The following is a 15,697-nucleotide window of genomic DNA, read 5'->3' on the forward strand; positions in this document are numbered from 1 at the left end:
AGCCATAAAATCTATGGCAAAGAAAGCATTTTTCCCAAAGGAAAACACCGCATAATTTGCGAACTAATAGAGACATACCCCCGATGGGCATGAAAATAGTGGTAATTTGTCTACCTTAGCGATACTATCAAATTTACCCTGCCCGGCAGGAAGCTTCATCATTTATTGATCAGAAGATCAATCCAATATGACCGGGAGCAATAAATTGAATTTCAAATTGGCAGTAATGCATCAATTAGCTGCGTTCGTCAGCTTTTTTGACAGCTTATTTCCATCTTCTGATGGCGGCGTACCATTTGCTTGGGGCTTAGACTGCATATAAAGACGTTGGGTTGCAGAAACTTATCCACGAAAGGCACATTCATCAATCTGTTAAAATCGCCCATCTACGGCGGCTGAAGAGCAAAAAAACATTTAAACAACGGAAGAAATTGATCCCTCTTCGTACATTTCGCGTAGACTGCTTTCATTAGAAGATCGATCCTTGCGAACGCGCCAAATGGAAATCGTTATGATGTTCGTTAGACCCACATACGTATAAATATATGCACCTGATTGATCTGGACAGATTTAACTGTAAGTGCAGGCGCGCGCGCCTCGTTGCTGTTTATATCATGTTTCTTCTCTCAGCCGCAAGGGGTACACTTCAAGAGAGCGCAACAACAACGCCTATATATCTCTGCTATCCCGGCTGATGTGCGTAGGATGCACAATGCAGCGACTTAGTAGGACGTGTCTGTGATGTTTCAAATTTCAATTTCAAATAAGTCCGGAAAGATGCTTTTTGCAAAAAAATACAAATTTTTAAGGAAAAAAAAGTATTTACCAAACAGAGGATTTTTTCGAAATTGTCACCCTTTCTATCAAGGACAACAATAGCCACGCCCGTTTCTGCTGCATATTATTCGAGAAAATATGAAAGGGAAAAAGCGGGAAATCAAGTTGGTAGGTATACGTTATGATCCGTTCAGAACCAGTTTTTGTCCCTTTAAGTGTTTGCCAGATGTAGTGCGGTCAGAGTTTTACACAAGTTTTATCTAGTTGTGCCGGGGCTTCAATCAATCGTCATTCAATTATCGTGGAGCTCGATTAGTTTTATTTTCTAATCTCTGAACGATTACATGGTGAGTACGATTAGAGATCGATTTGCAAAACGTTGTACGGGCTCATTGAAGTTTTCTGGGACCTAGGATTAGAAGCCATTACGCGTAGGTTCAAGGTGAGCTTCGAACTGTTATGTCTCTCATTGAAAACAAAATGGAATGGCATTCATACATTTGACATTTCGATTATGTACTGTAAACGAGTTCTGATCGCAGTTCGCAATCCTTCTAAGTCAATCCAGGATCGGCCGGTGTGAAAATAAATATCCACATTTCCAATAAGTTCAAACATAGTGGTTGTTAAAACACTTAGCCATGAAGATCAGAAGCGATTGTTACCAGATGATAGCGATTCTTTCAACCCTCATCCGCATTAGATTTCGTTACCCTAATCAGCACTAGCAGTGTTAATTTGACACTACAAGTTAAAATCGTTATAACTTTTGACGTGTTTAACCGATCTAAACAAAACTTAAATTAATAGAAACCTTGTAATGTCAGAAAAATATGTTTAGAACATTATATATAGTTTAAGCTACTAGTTTTCTCGTTATTCAGCATGAAAGAAAAAAATCCGAAAAAACATGCCTCAGGAAAACTGCTGTAGTTCATATGTTTCACGCCCAAAAAAAATTTTACCTTATGCATATGAAAGCTGAAGTTCATGTCTACATCATGGAACCAAGAAATTTTTTTTAATGAAATGGTCACAAAAAGTTCAAAAAAGTGGTCTGAAAAACCTACTTTTCATTCGATTGCTAGTAAAAACTGTTTGAGCGATGGTAGAGTTTTTAAAAAAAATATGACTACAAATTTTATTCTTATCCTAATATTTTGTTGTCTTTAGATTTTTGATGCAACAAAAATTGATATTACTGGAATTTTTCAAAGTTGACTACCGTCAACTGGGGCAACATGCAAAAATTTTCAACTTCAATGGCTTCTAAAATCATAATGCTTACAGATTATCATACCTCTTGTAGATCAAAAGTTTTAAGGTTGAGGTGACACCAAACTGACGTAGTCAGAAAAATTATTGCTTTTACCATTTTCTTCTAAATTCTCAAAAACATGCGATTTTCACCCTACTAAGAAAAAGGGGTAAGTTGCAACAAACTCTGTAATTAATGAAAAATCGAATGAAAATGTTTAAAAATTTATAGTTTTTTATACATTTGTGATGTCATAACGCATAATGCACAATTTGCAGTAATGTTTGGTGTTGTTCAAAGTAAATTTTCCATTTTATTCTGTGAAAATTTTTTAAAGAAAAAAGTGTTAATCTGCTGCATACATTTAGGGATAAAAAATTCTACAAAATATTCTTTTAGCTTAAATCATGAAAATAATTCTTAGGATGGATGAAATTTTAATGTTAACAAACGCATAATGCAAAACAATCACATCCCAGCATATGGAAACGCGATTTATGAGATTTAGTTCTGATTTGCATTTTGTTGCATTTTGCCCCAGACAGCTAACTGAATTATAAAAATATTAGTTTAAAAAAATTTAGTGATTATTCGAAAAATATTTATACACCAACAGTGTTGGTAAAGGATAATGAAAGCAGTTTAAAGTTTGTAGGTGATATCATTAAGCCAATCCGTCATACTAGGCAAAGTTTTTTACGACACCGAAAAATGTAAACTTTTGTACATTTTTTGCTCGATTTTTTAAAATTTTTATGACAATCAAAACCTGAAAAAAACTCCTTCACGATGTTAAAAACTATGTCATCATCAATTTGTTATCATTGAATGATAACTTTATTACAGTATATTGAAATAAAAATTGAATGAGTGTTGTGGTATACAAATGTTGCATCTAACCCTGCTTTTGCATGTTGCCCCGTTTGACGGTACTTTGCGCGATTTTTTTACTAATTGAAATTTCATCTGTTTTTGTGGTCCACCGTGAGGCTGTACCCGGATTTTCAGTGCTTTTACTTTGTTTGGACCAATCAAGAGTATATTCATTGGAAAGCAAATTTAATCTACATTCTAGTGAAGTTCAACAATTCACGCTGTGAGATTTCATAAAAATGTGAAAATTATAAACGTAAAACCATTCCTGAATTTCTAGAACCACAAGCAGCGCGTCCAGCAAAACGTGTTTGTTTGCTCTCCGAGTAGGTACGGTGGGTGGTGATTTGGGCAGAGAGCCAAGCCGAGAGACGAAATAATGAGGCGTGTCGTGACAAGCACACGCGAACTACTATCAATAGAAAATTTCCAACCAAGAAACGCACGACACGCATCAATATTTCGGCTCTCGGCTTGGCTCTCTTCCCAAATCATCACCCACCGTACCTACTCGGAGAGCAAACAAACATCTCCTGCCAATTGATTCCTTAAAGAAATTCTCACATTAATATTTTAAACTTTCATAAAACTGAACTTGGAGATAAAACTGATTTTTTTCTTTTATTTTTGTGTCCGAATCCTGTATTTTTAAACTTTAGTTTAAAAACTGAATTCCGAATTTGAGGACGATTTTTTAATCTGAATTTCACATAACAATTACTATGAATTATGAATCAAAAAGCTAAATACAGGGTTGCTAGCGATTTTTCGTTTTGAAATTCCAAAGGTTTTCCCGGTTTTTCCCAGGTTTTTTCCCGGTTATAAATGCAGGGTTGCTAGCGATTTTTCGTTTTGAAATTCCAAAGTTTTTCCCGGTTTTTCCCAGGTTTTTTTCCCGGTTGTAAATGATGATTTTCCCGATATTTATTATACTCGTTTTTGATATAAAATCAAGGTGAATAAAAAAATTCAATAAAAAAGGCTTCAAATTTCTAATAACTGAATCCCAAAACTTGTTAACCGGTTAGAAATCATGGCAAACAATTCGGCGTCTTCTAACACGTAGTCTTTTCGTAACAAATTGACAGGTTTTCATGATTTTTTTTAAAGCAAATCTAATGAACTAAGCATCTATTTGTTGTTTTGTTCCACAATTTCAACGATTTTGCAAAAATAAGTCCGGTTAAATCGATCTCGAAACTATAATGTAGTACTTTTCAGCCAATATAAATTTTCTAGAATGTCTATAGAGTTCTAGAAAAAAAAAGTATAATTTGTATAGAAATATGTTAAAAATACATCGAAACATACTATATAATCAACTTGAATGGAGATTTGTCTTACAAAACTTTAAATCATCAGATTGCAGGAAAATATTTAGTTATTTTTTGAATACAGTTATATTTTTTGTACAAATCCAAAGACGTGTTTTGAAATAAATGTTTTTTTTTAATACAAAACAATGAATAACTTAAGTAATAGTCATTTGAACTAATGATTCATGAAAATATAGAAATCGAGAAAAAGACAGGGCTGAGCTTTATTTGTTTGAGTGTAAGATATTATTTTTTTTTCAGGGTTAAGACCTTAGATTTCGGAAACTTTAAGCAGCAGCTTAACGTAAAATGAATTAAAAACTTTACACTTGCGATGTAATGCTTCGTTCCTCAGGCCAATTCAAACGAAATACACAACAACAACAACATTGGGAAACTAATATATATATTTCTGGTGAAAAAGAGGTGTAACTCTGCTTAAAAACGTCTCACGCTGCCATTTTTTTTGCATTTTGCATAAAATAATTTTAGGAAATATGTATATCGAATACTGAATAATTTGACGTCGAAACTTAAACTGGTACAGCCGAACCTGGATGTGCTAGAAACCTCTATTGTGAGAAAAAACATCAAGTCTCAAGCTTTGCAAAACACAAACCTCTTCAAGTGAGAGTGTAATACCTCTATAAGCTAGAGTCGTTTCCTGACTAGACCAAAGAAATTGTACCATATTGAAACTAACTCAGAAAACTTCGAACTGATGCATAAACTGGTGTCAGGTGGATTTTTATCAAACACATATTGAATAGTTGAATTTCTAGATCTCTTGAATGCATTTGTTTGTTGCTGACCCTCTATAAAAGAGAATCTGGTTATGCTCGAAACCTCTTTACGCGAGAAAAAAAAGTTCAGTACTTTGGATTCTTACTTATCCAGGTTCGACTGTAGTTAGTTTTGTGTTTAGTTTTGTCGATAATAGTTTCATTATTAAATTTATATCATTTGTGTCATGCTTATAAGTGTAGAACACTTGCGGAGAGTGAAAAAATGAGATAACTCATATTTTTCCGCAATTAGTTAAAAAAGCGATTAAAAACTTCGTTTGATCACTAATGAACGAAAAAAGCATTTATGAGATAAATGTACATCGAGATTCTGAAAAATACTCCTAAATTCAGAAATAATTATAAAAATATTTTTGTAACTCCGTGAAAAAATTTGAATCATGTCAATTTTCCCGGTGAGATGCCGGAATTCCCGGTTTTTTCCCGGTTTCCCGGTGACGTGATGAAATTCCAAAGTTTTTCCCGGTTTTCCCGGTTTTCCCGGTTCGCTAGCAACCCTGTAAATGATGATTTTTCCGATATTTTTATACTCGTTTTTGATTTAAAATCATGGCGAATAAACAAAATCAATATAAAAGGCTTCAAATTTCTAAAAATTGTATCTTAAAACTGGTTAATCGATTAGAAATTATGGCAAACACTTCGGCGTCTTGTAACACGTAGTCTTTTCGTTTCAAATTGACAGGTTTTCATGATTTTTTCAAAACAAATCCAACGAAATGGGCATCTATTCGTTGTTTTGCTCCACAATTTCAACAATTTTGCAAAAATAGATCCGGCTAAATTGATCTTGAAACTATAATGTAGTACTTTTCAGCCAATATAAATTTTCTGGAATTTCTGGAAGTTCTAGAAAAAAAAGCATAATTTATATAGAAATATGTTAGCAATACATCGAAACATAATATAAAATCAACTTGAATGGGGATTTGTCTTACAAAACTTAAAGTCATCAGATTGCAGGAAAATAATTAGTTATATTCTAAATCCAGTTATATTTTTTTTACAAATCCAAAGACATGTTTATGAAAAAAATGTTTTTTTAAACAAAATAATGAATAACTATAGTAATAGTCATTTGAATTAAGAATTCGTGAAAATATATAAACCGTGTATAAAACAGGGCTGAGGTTTAATTGTTTGAGTGTAAGATATTATTTTTTATCAGGGTTAAGACCTTAGGTTTCGGAAACTTTAAGCAACAGCTTAACGTAGAATAAATTAAAAATTAAAAACACTTGCGATGTAATGCTTCCTTCCTCAGGCCAATTCAAACGAAATACACAACAATAACAACATTGAAAACCAATTTTTTTTCTGATGAAAAAGAGGTGTAACTCTGCTTAAAAACGTCTCACGCTGCCAAATTATTTGCTTTTTGCATAAAATAATTTTATGAAATATGTATATCGAACTAACGCTGAATAATTTTACGTCGAAACTGAAACTGGTACAGCCGAACCTGGATGTGCGAGAAACCTCTATAGTGAGAGAAAACAACAAGTCTCAAGATTTGCAAAACAAAAAACCTCTTCAAGTGAGAGTGTAATACCTCCATAAGCTAGAGTCGTTTCCCTGACTAGACCCTGAGGCTGGCAATTCTATTCCAAACGTGTGGAGCACATCTCTCAGATTTCTCCCTTTTTTTGACAGATTTAGGCTTTTTTCCTTAGATTTAAGCTTTCGTCTCCTATGCTCTCAAGGCAAAAAAAGCTTAAATCTGAGGAAAAAAAGCTTAAAAACGAGATTCACGAGCACATATTTAAAAGATGTTGGTCACACGATACATAGACAAATCGTATACCGTTACCGCACTCTGACTAGACCAAGGAAATAAGAGAAAATAACTCTTTTGTACCGTATTGAAACTTACTCAGAAAACTTCGAACTGATGCATCAACTGGTGTCAGGTGGATTTTTATCAAATACATATTGAATAGTTGCATTTCTAGATCATGTTAATGCATTTGTATGTTGCTGACCCTCTATAAAACAGAACCTGGTTAAGTTAGAAACCTCTTTAAGAGAGAAAAAAAAGTTCAGTTTTGTGTTTAGTTTTGTCGATAATAGTTTCATTATTAAATTAATATCATTTGAGTTATGCTTGTAAGTGTAGCACACTTGCGGAGAGCGAAAAATTTATATAACTCATATTTCTCCGCAATTAGTTAAAAAAGTGATAACATAAACGCTTATTTCAAAAAAATATGTTTGAAACTTCGTGAAAAAATTTCAAAAATGTCAATTTTCCCGGTGAGGTGCCGAAATTCCCGGTTTTTTCCCGGTTTCCCGGTGACGTGATGAAATTCCAAAGTTTTTCCCGATTTTCCCGGTTTTCCCGGTTCGCTAGCAACCCTGTAAATAGTAGTTCAGAACCCTCAACCAGAAATCTCTTATTCCAATTAACCCTTCGTTTCATAAAGTAACAAATTTGCAACAATTGATGGAAAAAGTGAAAAACCATATTTTATTTTAATTTTTTTTCCTGATGAACCTATATTTCATTTGCAACTGTTTGAAATATTTTTTTACGAAAAATGAAAAATCATTAAATGAGGGGTTAAGAATTTTTGGTTTTGAATATATATCCTTTCGTTATTCAACTTATCTGAAACTGAAAGAAAATGGCAAAGCATGCATCAGTTTCACCATTATGAAACTTAATTGATCCTATTCTGAATATGAATTAAAAGTATAAATTTTAAATCCAGAACCTAATTTTTTTTCGTAATTATGAACATTTTCTTTTCATACTCCGAAATGATGAGTTCGAATGTGGAAATTGAACCTAATTACTGTTTGAAATACAAAACCAAGATTAGAGTCAGGATTTTGCCCAAATCGGGTTAAATCGAGACGTTTATTAAAAATTTTTACCCAAAATCCAGCAAATAGTGAGGCAAATTTGGAAATTTTTTCATAAAAATCCTGTAAGAATTGTTTTTCAAACCCATGACTATGCAGCTCAATTGAAAATTTTTGTTTTGTTATGCAAATAAAGTGAAAAAACACGGACAAAATCTTTATGAATTGTAAAATTCGGGACTAAATTTTTAAAAACAAGTGAGATTTTTTTTTGAAAAATTGTAGAAGAATTGTGTACTAGGGAAAAGATTTCGAAGGTTTGTCTTTAGTAGTCAAGATTGTTACTCTTGAACATTTCGCCTGGTAGTTTTGGATCCTCAAGGGGGGGTGTGTTTTAGTGTATTAACCGTTTTCTATCTTTAATTAGTGGTTTCATCAACTTTTCACCAACCCAAAAATCAGAGCTTATTCAAGAAGTATTCAATTTTTTTAAATCTCACCGTGGCAGGCTCTAATTCTGTGCCTTTTTCATCTTTTGCTAACGAGAAAACAATACATTCAACTATGGTTGTACCATTGATTTTGAGCATTCAACTACAGGGCTAGAAGCAATCATGAGACAAAAAAGTAGGGCAAAATAGTTACTTTTAAGTAAAATTAGGGTAAAAATATTGACCAGTTCAAGTCGAAAACTAACTCAAAAGTGATTTAAAAAATTCCTATAGAACGACTCCAAGACAAAAATTGGAAGATCCTCAAAAAAGTGTGACAACACATTGACACAAGATTGAAAATAGCTTTACAACAGTATGCTGACAGAAGATTGGCAAAAGTTTTACAAAAGCATAGCAAAAAATAAAGGAAAGGTTCCAGGTATTCAAACAAAATATCGCAGAAATTTAACTAGAATAATCTTTCACGTAGAATATAATTTGTTAATTCAAAACTAATTCAAAGAACATTTGCTAATAATAATGAAACATCAAGCAGAATTTAAAAAAAAATCGTCAAAAAATTCAAAAGGTTTTATGAAGGTTTAGAATGCTTCGTAAACCTTGACAAAAGCGCCTAAAATTTTTATTGGAAACATTTCAGAAGTTCCTCAGAATACTGTAGAAAATTCATGAGTCAACCTCCAAAAAGGTGGAGAGACAATTGTAATAGGTTTTGAAACCATCAATTGATACCAAGCTATCTTTTAAAGAATAATGTCTATAAATATGCAAACTTTAAAATAAATTTACTTATTTTTCGATTCGATTGCGTCACTTTTCACAAGTTTACCTCACATTCAACTCAACAAAGAGCATTTATAGCATGGTAAATGTTACCTGCCATGCCATTTTTAAAAGTTCTAATACTTTTTGCAATTTTCCGATACAGCACTAGTTTTCATTGTAGTATATGACATATTCATAATTTGTTTCCATACTGGATCTGAAACATTTACCCAATTTAGATTGTGTGAAATTTTAACAAACGGAAGGAAAAAAAGAAACACGTCAAATTGATGTACTTTTAGTGTTAAACCTTATAAATACTTGAAACGAGTTAGATAAAACGAAATTTTAAATAATTAGAAAAAAACATATGAAAATTACCTCAGTTGTAAAGTAATTATTAAAAAATGTGACTTTAGTGACCAAATTTTAAAATAAGTAACATCTGAGTGACCAGTCTGAAAGTGACAAATTTACTAAAAAGTGACCAACTTCTAGCCCTGCAACTATAAATATCATAGATTCAACTTTAATGTACGATTTATGTCATACATTCAACAATAATTATAGTAGATTCAACTATAATAATATGATTGATTTGGTTGTAAATATGATAGATTCAATTATAATAATATGATTGAATTGATTGTAAATATGTTAGATTCAACTATGATAATATGATTGATTTAATTATAAATATGATGGATTCAATTATATTTCTATGATTGTAAGAGGAAGAATGACCAAGCTGGTTAAAATCCTCTATAAATAAACAAAATAGAATAGAATAGAATTTCTATGATTGATTCAATGAGGTCAACTTAGGGCCATTGGAAGAACTGACTCATGGGAGGAGGAAGGGCTGGGGGTTTTGTTACGGATTTTTACCCCAACAATGCTCAAATAAAAAAAAAACTTAAAATAAATTATGTTTGAAACCATATGATTATTCATTTTTAGTTTTATTATTAAAAAATAACTTTGGAAAAGTGGTCCTTAACCTAAAGGGTGGCATAAATTATTAAAATGAAACCTTAAGAAACAAAATATGGAATTTGCCTACATCGATGGTTAAAATCTTTAAATTTCTTTAACAGTCTGGTAGATCAAACTTATTTGATTTGGGCATAAAATGAGTTCTTTTAAGGGTAGCCTTCCATATCTAAAATAAACTTTTTCTATACTCAAATCAAACAAGCCTTAAATTCCGAACTCTTTTGCAAATTCCAAGATTCTAACCTTTGATGAAAATAAATGTAATTTTCGAAATCAAATAAAAAAATTAGCGATAAAAAATTTTCAGATAAAATTTGTTTGATGCAAACTTGATTCAAATTTAATATTTTAGTTTGAAATTTGTCTTTAAAAAAAACTGCAACATTATCAATGTTAAAAAAATACACCGAGAAAATAAAAAATTATGTGTAGATTTTTAGGTGAAGACCGGGTCCATTTTTCTTTAACAGCAAATATTTTTCATAAAAGAAAAACTTAGAACATTAATTCTAATTGTGATTTTCAGCTAAATTGTGTGTATAAACTAATTTTGATTAAAAAAATTGAAATCTGAAAATTGATTTGATAAGTTCATGTTCTCTTGAATTCCTCAACAATTTTATGTTGAGTGAAAAACTCATTTACAAGCTAAATATTTTTCTGAATTTTGAATCTGCATTCTGACTCTGAATTCTGAACCTGAATTCAAAAATTGAACTTTGGATCTGTTTCAGAATTCCTATACGATTTCTGAAATGTACAAAAAATACTATTTCCGAATCTTAATTCCAGATCAGAATTCTAAGAGCCAAGTTTAAGTGTCGTCATTCATAAATGTATTATTTAAATTCACAACTTTAGTTTAATCTTAATTCATTATTTAAATTATTTATTTTCAATCTGTAGTGTGAATCTGAATCAAAATGCAATTTCAAATGATGAATCTGAATCTGAGCTTTCAATTTTGGATCCCCTAAATCTTTGAATGTATAAATTTTGTGTAATAATAAAGTTTAAGAACTTTGAATTTGAATATAAAACAAAATTCTCCTTTTTCGTATTCGGAAAACTTTTATCAAAATATTGAAAATGCATATGATTTAAGAAAAACTTGACTCAAATTTGATATGAAATGCAAAACCAAATTTGAGCCAGGATTTCAAAGCCGCTTTTCATTTCTAACTTTTTATGATTATTCGAACTGAAAATCGAGAATTTTAAACTGATAACACCCAACCCCCAACCAAGGTTGCCGAAATCATAGAAAAATCTGTATTATCACAGAATTTTGAGCAAAATTTCGTCACAGAATTTGTGTCACAGATCACAGAATTTTTAAAATTTTCACAGAATTCACAGATTTTCTAAATTTTTTACAGATTTCCTATATTTTTTTTTTTGTCATTTTCGACTTTTTATTTCTGACTAAAATTCATGAAAATATGAAAGCAAGATAATGAGAATTGATTTTTTTCAATGAAAACTGTAAGAAATTTCCAATTTGTTGATGTATGACATGATTTCCCTATAAACTTCATAGAAATGCGTCACAGAAAACCGTCACAGAATTTCAGGTTCAAATCACAGAATTCGAGATTTTTTTTTGTCAAAAACACAGAATTTTTTTCGGCAACCTTGCCCCCAACCCATAATAACCGTGATCTTCAAAACTTACAAAATAGTTGATGAATGGAGTTTTTGCTACAACTACAACTACAACTTTATCATTTTCAAGTTGGTCGAAGTTTCGAACATGGGATGAGTTAAAAATTCACAATTTTTACAAATATACGGGAACTGAGTACAAAATGCGCAGTCGGAGCAATATATTTACGCCACCATCAGTATTTCACTAAACAAACACTTTTCAACATTTATGAAAATACCAGTTTGTCATATTTTAACTTTTATGCGTTCATCAATATTTGTAGACCTTCAATTTTTTATATCACGTAAATTTGACGGTGAACAAAAATCAAAATTTTTAGGAGTTTTTTTTCAATTTTTCAACTTTTCTCATAAGGTATTAAGGCATCTAAAATAATGATGAATATTGGTCTATAAATTCATCACAAAACGAAAAATTTCCTTATTCAGTTATTATTTCTATTATTCTATCGATTTTGAATAAACATGTCGAGGCAGGGCAAAGCGCACCAAATCCGTTTATCTTTGAGCATTTATCATATTTGTTCAAATTTTTGTGCAGTTCTCATCACAACACTTTAAAAGAAATTTATATGTTAAATTGGAAAACAAAACTTGGAATATAAACGGAAATATTTCAAATTCCTAAATTTCGTAAGGATTAGTTAATTAAATCATTATGAAATTTATTCACAAGAATGTCAGTATATTTGGCAACACTTCTCGTAGCAATAATTTTTTTTAATCAGTCAAGTAAAATACGAGTGTGTTTACCAGGCAAACAATTTCTTGGAGGAATTCCCGAATTTTCCCGCATTTTTCAGATGGATTTTAAATCCAAACTTTTTCTTGCATTCTTCGAATGAGTGACCACCCTGCATGACTACTTTTCAAGCAATACTTCGCTAGGCACCAACAGTGATGTCAACTGAATATTCCGATGATAAAATACAAACCTCTATTCAACTACTAATAGCTTTTTTACCTAATAAGATACGAGGTTTTGGTTTTCGACAAAGTTGTTCAGTGTAAAATGTCCTTTAAAAAATTTTTAAAGGAACAACAATCATGAGTTGGCTCGGTTCCTCAGAAGAAACAAAAATGATGTTGATTTTTCAGAATAAAATATTTAAGTTTCCCATGCAAACATAAAAATTAAAATTTACTCATGTAAACGTTTCTTAAAAATTCTGCAAAAAATCAGGAATAATCAGGAAACGAAGCTTTTAAAATCCAAGAGTTTGAGAAATTTCAAAATATTCAAAACTCGTCTCAATCTGATAGGGCAATCAAATTTATAAAAGAAAGTGAAAATCCCGAGAAAAAGAAAAAAAAGGAAAGTGATACTCAAAGCAAGTAATTGGGACAAAATAAGTTATCGGTAAGGGATGAATAATCCTTACAAATGAAAATTCCGGAAAAAGGAAAAATTAATTATCTACAGTTTAAGCACCAATTTACCTACGGTTTAGTAACTGTAAACAAAAATATCATAACGATTACCAAAACGTTGTACCATCTCTTCCTAGAAAAAAAAGTAAGACCAACGCGCACTTTTGCTAGACATTATGTCGAGTTGGAAAGTTCGCCATGAAGTGACAGCGATGCGGATGATCATCGCAAAATTTGAATCTACTTGTGTGTGATGGTAACAAGCAGCAGCAGACCCAAGAAAAAACTCAAAAAATACAATGTTGCTTGTTATGAGTGAGATTACAAGCTAAGTAGCAAAGCAACAATACGCGCGCTAAGATTGCGAGCCGCGAGACGCGTGCATCTTGTCAAGCAAGATTATAGCTAGCAAAGCCAAAAAATTCGAATGTTTTAAAAATAGGCTGCGTTTAATTGTATTTAGGTATCTCTTCTCGCTTTTTTCGCCCTGTGTTGCACTTCTAGCCGATGATTGTCGGGGTACTCGTTGTTAGTATTTTTTTTTTTCTTGTTACTTTATCTGGGACAGTAAATTCAATTGATCTCGAAATAGGTGATATATGCTACTGTTTCCATCGTAATTGTATTTTGATGAAACTTACAATTTATGGTGGGTCTCCATCACGTCGGTTTAGAGATATTTTTGGAACAAAGCAAGTAATGTCAGCGAAAACCCGCAATATAGATAGAGTTTGAGTGATTCCTTTTGCAGGTGTAAGTCCCCAGGTATCTTAGCGTGATTTGCGACCCCGGGTGTTACTTTGTATACACGCAGTTTTCTGTAGGACTGTAGGACGACAACAGGTAAAACAACACTTTGGTGCTAATTAGATCTTTAGCTCCGGGAGGCAATTTACTGGGACCAAGAGCTTGTTGTATCACTTGACAACGTTCCAGTCGTTATCAGACAACTGCAATCGATACGAATTTTCTTTGTTACATTCACACCAACACTGGTATAGATTCTGATTATGTAATTCAAAACGCACGATAAGATTTTGATTCACATCGATTATCACTTCGCGTCTTGAACGAAATCCATTCCACTGACATAGAGTCAACTCAAAAATATTCTAACAAACAATAATATTCGCAGCAAAAAAAAAATCAACCAAAATATTATCTCACATGAAAAAAAATTCGAGCGACCGACACACCACCGAACAATTCAATTAGCGATCCGATTTCGACAATCTGTTGATTCAATTTGAGCACAGCTCAGTGCGATCATCTTGGTTTAGCTGCCATCTGAATGCAATCATACTGCACTTGTCGTCTTTGCGGCACAGTGCCAGACAGTTTGTTTCAGTACACTTCTCGTGAATGGACGAAGACCATGGATTTGCGATAGGTTTGCCCCGAAACGACTACCAGTAGTTACAGCCGAATTCGCCGGTTCTACACTGTATAGAATGTCTACGTTTCCGCCAGCTGGGCAAAACAACGATCGTCAGTGTTGCTTGTTCTTATACGTTCAATTAAATAAAATTACCAACCTTGAATGAAGACCGAGACATAATTTGAATAGTATAGTACTATCAAAATTGAACTGCTTATTCAGTGAAAAAAGGGTAAGCAAATATTTTAAGGAAGGATTTGTTGGTTCCTCGTAGCATAGCCGAAAGATGAATTCTGAGAAAAACATCCATGTGACATCATGTTATTTTCACTTTTGCTAACTTCTATGTAGTCCTTTTCTGCGTCTTGTCACTTTTAACCAAATCTATCTTTGATCTTCTGCTTTATGATCTTTAGCTTTATAGGGTAACGGACCAATTTTGGACCGCTTTGGGAAGTGGCTATACTTTTTTGTGAATAAAAAAAGTACGTGTTACAATTTTTGACTGCTTTATCCGTTCATTACAACGATCGAGACTTTTTCTATCGATACATGTCACCGTTTCTTGCAATATAACAAGATTTAAGCCTAAAAACTCATTTTCGATCATTACTCTGGTGGTTATTTTGGACCACCAGGTTTCTATTTTGAACCACCCTTGGGACCTATTTTGGACCACCCTTAAACGAAATCTAAATTTTGCTATATTTACGACAGCGATCATGCGCAGTTATGCGAATAATGCAGCAATTCTTTTCCTTTATCATTCTTGTAGATAAGTTTGATTTGTTCACTTTAATTTGTTCCTGAACTAACTTTCTTCAACTTTTCCCCAGCCTCTATTTAGGTACACTTGTTTGTTGAAACTGTTACAAAAATTAAACTCGTTACATGTTTGCCGATATATTGCTGGTTTTTCCTCGGTTTTTCCCCTCCTCCCGGGGTTTATATTACGTCTCTTCTACCTAACCAAGTATATTTTTCTTCTCGTAAATCATCGGTTGTAATCGAATGGTTGTAGAGTAAGGTGGGGTAAAATTACGAGTCGGGTAAAAGTACGTTTTGGGATTATCACAAACCGAGAACAGTAAAATTCAAAACTCTGGCGTGGATTGATAGTGATTTGAACTGCCAACAACCAGCCATTTTTTTTCGTAGAGTTGAAAATACCCCGAAAAAAGAAGTGAAGTAGCTTTTTTGTATGAATGATATAATATTTCAAAAAGGTA

The 15,697-nt window shown here is 32.4% G+C and overlaps 1 protein-coding gene across 4 annotated transcripts in view; it reads right to left on the reverse strand.

The window, feature by feature from the left end:
- The window catches only part of LOC129750170 (protein mothers against dpp), an 86,094-nt gene that overhangs the window by 46,492 nt on the left and 23,905 nt on the right, over positions 1-15,697 (reverse strand). Inside the window, exon 1 of one of the 4 annotated variants that reach the window (XM_055745426.1) lies at positions 13,732-14,316. The exons of the other annotated variants lie outside the window; for them this stretch is intronic. The gene's annotated coding sequence lies outside the window, so the exon portion shown is untranslated. Of the gene's footprint in view, positions 1-13,731; positions 14,317-15,697 lie in introns of those variants that run through there. 4 annotated transcript variants of the gene reach the window in all.

The sequence above is a fragment of the Uranotaenia lowii genome, chromosome 2 (genome assembly GCF_029784155.1).
Source record: "Uranotaenia lowii strain MFRU-FL chromosome 2, ASM2978415v1, whole genome shotgun sequence".
NCBI classification, from domain to species: Eukaryota; Metazoa; Arthropoda; class Insecta; order Diptera; family Culicidae; genus Uranotaenia; species Uranotaenia lowii.